Genomic DNA, 7,193 nt, shown 5'->3' on the forward strand with positions numbered 1-7,193 from the left:
AGGACTGGCCTAGGGGTATTTTAAAGGGGTTTTAAATTAAATTTTTAGTAGAAGCGGCCAAATTTAAATAGTTATTTTTAATCTTTTTAAATTTTGTATTGTATTATATCATTGTTTTAAACTGGCTGTAAGCCGCCCTGAGTCCTCCGGGAGAAGGGCGGGGTATAAATTTAATAAAATCTAAAATCTAAATCTAAATTACAAACTTGAAGGAAACCAAATGAAACAGCTAATTTTCAACTGACAATGTGAATTGCATATTTATACCTAAGGAGATGAAACTCATGATGGTTTCTTTCCGCCGTTTGCAAAGCAATTAATGGCCTTGTCTATGGAGATTCTCAGTCATTCAGGTCATGATTGTCCCAAAGGTGCTTTTTCAAAATACAACTGGACTTTGTTTTTGTTTTGTTTTGGGGTTGTTGTTTTTTTGCTTTGTTTAGCAAAAAAAAAAAAGTTGCCATTTGAAAAAATACTTTTGGGACAATTGATGGCTTTATTTAATTTTGACAGTACTTGTTCATAGCTTCTTTGCCACACTTAATGAAGTTAGACTTACAGTTCCACAAAACAGTAGAAGACCTATTATCCAATTTAATACATGGACAATCTTATTAGCTCTAATCTGTTCTTATAAACATTACTAAACAAGTAATGACTGTTTAGTAGCATACATACTCATGGATAAGCCAAATTATGGATAAGATCAAACTTTGTGAAACTTTAAACCAAAATACCATAAAAAAATGTGTCAGCTATGAATAAACAAACTCTCTGGTTTTTTTGTATGTTTCAATGTTCACAATTACCCTTCTTATGATATTGCATTTTTCATGGTATTTTGGTTAAATATTTGTTTGTGGCTTATCTGCTGATGGGCTTATCCCTGAATATAAATTGGAGATATGTATATATACTGTATATACACATGGATAAGCCCAACCCAAGATAAGCTGAACCCAACTTGATTGGTGATTTTTTTTTCAAAGCTAACATGCTTGGCTTATTCTAAAAGTATGTATGGTATGTAGATTTGAGTCCACCAGAAAAATCAAGTTTATAGACTGGACTTATATAGAGAACCATCTGAGAATTCAAATTAGTTGGCCAAATTGCTTAATCAAACCACAATCAAGAAGACAGCAGTTGTAAACCACTTTTTGAGAGCTGCAAATAAACCTCCATGAGTGCAAATGCTAGAATCTGCACTTCCCTCAAATGATTCCTTGCCTTTAAAATTAGACTCTGAAGATAAACAAAAATCACTGCATTGCTGTTTAAAGGGCTGAGGAAGTGGTTAAGTTTTATGGACAAATTAATTGCACTGAATAAAAATAATAAAAAATGGACCCAATGGAACATAGATCAATTAGCTAATTAAATAAAAGTTGAGTTTATTTTAGTTGATTATTATCTCACCAAGTGAGTCTGGCTGGTTTACTTACAAAACATATCCATGGAATGCAAGTTAAAAAAAATAAACCCATAAAATATGCAAAGCCAACAGGAAAAAATGGCAACTAGGAGTAAATTCATTAATAACATAGAACTCATATGCATAACTATCTCCCATGATTGAGAGAATTCTCAGGTAAATTGGTGCTGGCTGGGGAATTCTGGGAGTTGAAGCCCAGACATCTTAAATTTTAGAAGGTTGACAAACACTGGTATAGAGGACTGTGCATGATTTGTGAGACAGATGGCTGTGGAAACAGATGGTAACTCATATCTTGGATTTATCATGCATGAAACTGAACTTTGTCATGGAGACATAGATTCCCCTTTATATTTTCTTTAGTAAAAATGCTTTCTAATAATAAATATTCCTGACAGTTGCTGCACTGTCATGAAACATGAGTGCTTCAGACCAAGAAGCATGTTTCCCCTCTTGTCATGATTCTTTTCCATCACTGTGTGGGTTATTGCACTAGTACAATAGTACACAGCTGTATCCTCCATTTTCAAATCATTCATTTGAAGGTAGAAGTTGGAACTGTCTTTGGAGGCTGTAAATCTTCCTTGTATTGTGGGGGAATAAGCACTGTACTTCGGGATACGATAGTGTACCAGCCACTTCAGTGGGTTCCCGGGCTTCTTCATCAACCAATCCATATAATGATTGTAAATATCAAACCCAGTTATGGAGCATTTGAGTTGGAGTGACTCTCCTTGATTCTTGATTATTGGACTTGACTGGGTGAGAGTAATCTGACAAAGGACACCTGGAGGAAGGAGAAAGTGTCATCAAGTGATGGAAATGAATTACTCTATAAGAAAAAAAAACTATTATAATTAAAAACCAAGACTATTTTTTCTGATCTCTGCAGATAATCTGTGAGAATGAGCTGTGCTGTAAAACCAAAAGAAAACACCAGCAATAGCATACCTTTCAAAATTGTGGGAATGAAAATTAGACGCAGCCAGTTCATGATCCTGTTTCTTCTCTGTTATTATCCCTTTGAAGACTGTTTTTTAAGAAGAGACAGGAGGTCAAGTGTGAATGAAGCTTCAGTAGAGAGAGAAATTAATTTATGATCAAGTGGTTTGCATATGTTTTCCCTTTTAAGAGGTTTAAGTTCTTACTGCCTCACAATATAAGAAGATGGAACATTCCTTTGTTCAATGTTCAGATCTGAAAAGTACACAGCTGTACCATTGATGGATGACTGGCTTATCACCTTCTGGTGTGATTGTGTGAATAAAACTGTGTTAGTCTAGAACAGGGGTCTTCAAACTTGGCCCTTTTAGGACTTGTGGACTTCAAGTCCCAGAATTCCTCAGCCAGAGTGCCTGGCTGAGGAATTCTGGGAATTGAAGTCCACAAGTCGTAAAAGGGCCAAGTTTGAAGACCCCTGGTCTAGAAGAAAAATCCCCATGATTAAGAGAAAGGCCAGGTCTCATGAGCTGTATGAATGGCCAGCAAGATGGGATCTAATTTAACCTCAGATGGAATTATCTTCCAAAGAGAAGGTGCTGAGAAGACATGACTCCTGTGCCCCACCAGATTATATTCTTTAATTGACAGGACTCAAAACATACCCTTCCTACAAGAACTGATGAGACAAGACAAAACATATTTTGGAGCTCTTCATAATTCTGAAGAATCCACCATGAAGTGTTGCAAACTGACTGGCTCAAGCATTTTGTAAGCATTTTGATCATAGTAATTTTCCAAATTCTTTGATTTATTTTACATAGATTTACAATTAAACAAAGAGTTGTGACAATGCATTGTTTCATTTCACTTCATTTATTATGTTCTAATTCCTGAAATCTAACTATAAGCAGTCAGAATTGAACATCAATGTGCATTCTCCAACATCTGTTTGGGGTTGGTGTTTAGTCAACATTGTCACTTTTAAGATGCCTGAACTTCAACTCCCAGAATTCATGCTGACTAGGAACACTGGAAATTGAAGTCCAGAAAACTTGAAGTTGACAAGATTGACAAATACTGATGTGGAGGACTGTTTATGATATGTGAAATAGACAAATGGCCATGGAAACAGATGGTAACTCACTTCTTGGATTTTTCATGCATGAAAGAGTTTTTTGCCATGGAGAGGGAGATTCCCCCTTCTATTTTCTTTAGAAACAGTTGTTTCCTCCTAATAAATAATTCTGCCAGCAGTTCATGTCATGAAACATGACTGCTCCAGAAAAATAAGGATTTTTTTTTCCTTTGTCATGATTCTTTTCCATCATTGTGCAGGGTCTATATGAGTAGTACAATAATATACAGCTGTGTCCTCCACTTTCAAGTCATTCATTTGGAGGTAGAAGTTGGAACTGTCTTTGGATGAAGTAAATCTTCCTTGTATTCTTGGAGAATAACCACTGTACTTCAGGATACGATAATATACCAGCCATTCCAATGGTTTTCCAGGCCTCTGCATCACCCAGTTCATATAATGGTGGTTAATATCAAATCCAGTTATGGAGCATTTGAGTTGGATGGATTCTCCTTGATTCTTGATTATTGGACTTGACTGGGTAAGAGTAATTTGAGAAAGGGCACCTGGAGGAAGAAGAAATGGTCACCAGATGATAGCAATGAATCACTCTATAAGAAAAAAGCTACCATAATTAAAGATTGATTATTTTTCTGATCTGCACAGATAATCTTTGAGATTAGAAAAGGAGATATCAGCAGTAGCATACCTTTCAAAATTGTTTGAATGAAAATTAGGTGCAGCAAATTCATGATCCTTTTTCTTCTCTGTTATGATCCCTTTGAAGACCTTTCTCTAGAAGAGACAGGAGATCAGGAGTGAATGAAGCTTCAGCAGAGGGGGAAAATAATATATGATGAATTGGTTTGCATATGTTTTCCCTTTTAAGAGGTTTAAGTTCTTACTGCCTCATCATATAAGGAGAAGGAACCTTCCATTAGATCAATACTGGAGAGGAGAGGAGAGGAGAGGAGAGAATCACAGACTATTTAGAGTAACTAGTGGAAAAAAACAGTCTTGAGAGTTAACAAAGTTATTGTATGGCTGTGCCATCATTGGTTGATGGGCTTATCACCTTCTAGTGTCATTGTAGCAATAGAACCATATTAGTCTACAGTGAAAGAAAATGATAATGGGTCTGGTAGCACATTTTCCAAGTTCAAGTGTTCTTATTTAGCCCTTATCAGTTTAGTCACTATGTGCCTGTTAAAGTATCTTACAAAACTTTAAGCCAGACATGTCAAATTCATGATGTCACGTGACATCACAATGTATCGGAGCTTTTTTCCCCATAGCCAGTGGCGTGGTTTTTTGGTGATGAGGCCGGCCGGTGAGCCGGGAGTTTGACAACCCTGCTTTAAGCCTTTCTACAAAATCTTTAAAAAAAACCAAAAAAACCCTAGATTCCTTTGAATTCATTGGTGAATAGTTCAAGAAAACATGCTTAGGACAATCATTGCTTAATGTGTTATGTGAGAGCTGTCCATGTGTTCCTATATGAAAAGGTGTAAATCACAGATCAACATTGAGAAAAGACAAAGATTTATCCTGATAAGCTGCAATTAAATGCAATGCTTTGAAGTAGCTTTGCTGAGCAAGCCCTGTTTGAAGACTATTTTTCCATGCCAAAACCATTTCATATGTTTAAATTATATCCCAAAAGCCTTCCAACTTGACATTCACAATATGCATTCTCAATGTATATTTAAATACTGGGTTGCAACCATTTTCCTACAGAATAAACTGTTGCAATCCCTTTTAGGAGTCAATCAATCAATCAATCAATCAATCAATCAATTAGATTAGAGCTGGAAGGGACCTTGTAGGTCTTCTAGTTCAACCTGCCTGAGCAGGGATTTGTACTAGAAGACCTCCAAGGTCCCTTCCAACTTCGTTATACTGTTATAACTGCACTTCATGTATCCATACCACCAATGATTGTTGCAGTATGAAAAAAGAATGATGTTACATACCAGTAATTGAGAAACCCAAATGACTGAAAAAATTATTTGTTTAACATGCAAAATTGTGAGCAGGATGGATGGATGTATTTCAGGGAGGATATTTTTTAGAAGGACTCATTCACTGTGTGTCTTCTGTGCAGGAATACAAGGCAGTGTCTTCTGGTTTTAGACCATTGAGTTGCAGTAAAAATTGGTTTTTGGAGGTGTCTTTTCTGATGGTTAATCGACTTTGGAGAATACTATTATAATATACACTTCCACTCTTTGCAACACGTCCAAGCCATTCCAGTCCCTCACCTGGACGTTGATGGAGCCAGTCCATGTAACTCGCTGCTACAGAAAATCCAGACACTGTACAAGTCACTTTTATGGACTCCCCAGGCCTCTTAACATCACCACCTGATTCAGTAATGGTACGACTAGATGAACTGCCTGTGGCATAAGAATGCAAATTAGAAGATTAAGAAGCAGAAGATGATGGTGCAGCCAGGTAATAGAAAGAATTGTTGGAATATTACACGAAGATAGAAAAGATCAGTATATATATATATATATTTCCTTACATGCAGAGAATGACAATATGAAACATGCCAAGATAGTCCATTCCATAATGTTAATATTGAGTAAGAGAGATGAGCAGAAATTCTGATCTCCAGCTAAAAGGAACTTAATGGTCAGTTTAATCCTTCCCCTTTAAAGCAGCAGTGGCATAAAATAATTTGCATAGTACTCAAAATGCCCATTATTTAAGTAGACAGTATTTTAAGTGCTCCGTACTTCAATTGTCCATTGAAACCCAAAACCATCAAGAACAGATGCCTGTTGCTTAGGACCAAGATTCCATATCTCATCTCTGAATTGCATTGGTGACATCTAAAATTAGTGGAGGTTTGATATGGACCCTGTCTCTTAGAGATTCTTCACAGCCACAGGAATATCCAGTGAAAAATGGCATTTGCTAGATAAGAATCTTGATTAAGAGCCATGGTGGCACACTGGTTAGAATGCAGTACTGCAGGATAATTCTGCCAACTGCCAGCAGTTCGATTCTCACTGGCTCAAGGTTAACTCAGCTTTCCATCCTCACAAGGTCAGTAAAATGAGGACCCAAATCATCGAAGGCCATTTGCTGATTCTGTAAAAATTGCTTAGAGAAGGCTGTAAAGTACTGTGAAGCGGTATATAAGTCCAAGGACTTGCTATTGGCATTACAGATCTAAAGGAAGTCAAATGAAACAGCTCATTATCTACTACCAATATGAATTGCAAATTTACACCTATGGAATTTAAACCTATCATGTTTTTGTTCCAGCATTTGCAAAGCATCTGATGGCCCTATTTTATTTTTGCATTACTTGCTCTTAGCTTTTTTGCCTTACCTAATGACATCAGACTTACAGTTACACAAAAGTAAATACCTATTGTCCAATGTAAAATATGGACAATCTTATGTGCTCTTATGAACAAAGCAGAGTAATGAGTCTTTAGCACTGTACATATCCATGGATAAGCCAAATTATGTGTAAGACTAAACTTTGTGAGATTTTAAACCAAAATACTACCGGTATGAAAAATGTGTCAAAATAGATGTGATCAAGTGATGCAACAACAACAGGACTTATTACAACAACAAGATTTATCACAGAAACAGGAGGATTTTTGCTTGAATGCTACAATTGCTTCTCAAGATCTGGTTGAACAAGTGGATGCGGTGGTAGTTGATGAAAGTTATCCACACCCTGAAGGGGCCATATTAGAACCTTACATTGACTTTTTA

This window comes from Protobothrops mucrosquamatus, unplaced genomic scaffold (genome assembly GCF_001527695.2).
Source record: "Protobothrops mucrosquamatus isolate PMUCROS unplaced genomic scaffold, P.Mucros_1.0 scaffold1188, whole genome shotgun sequence".
In the NCBI taxonomy this organism is placed as follows: domain Eukaryota; kingdom Metazoa; phylum Chordata; class Lepidosauria; order Squamata; family Viperidae; genus Protobothrops; species Protobothrops mucrosquamatus.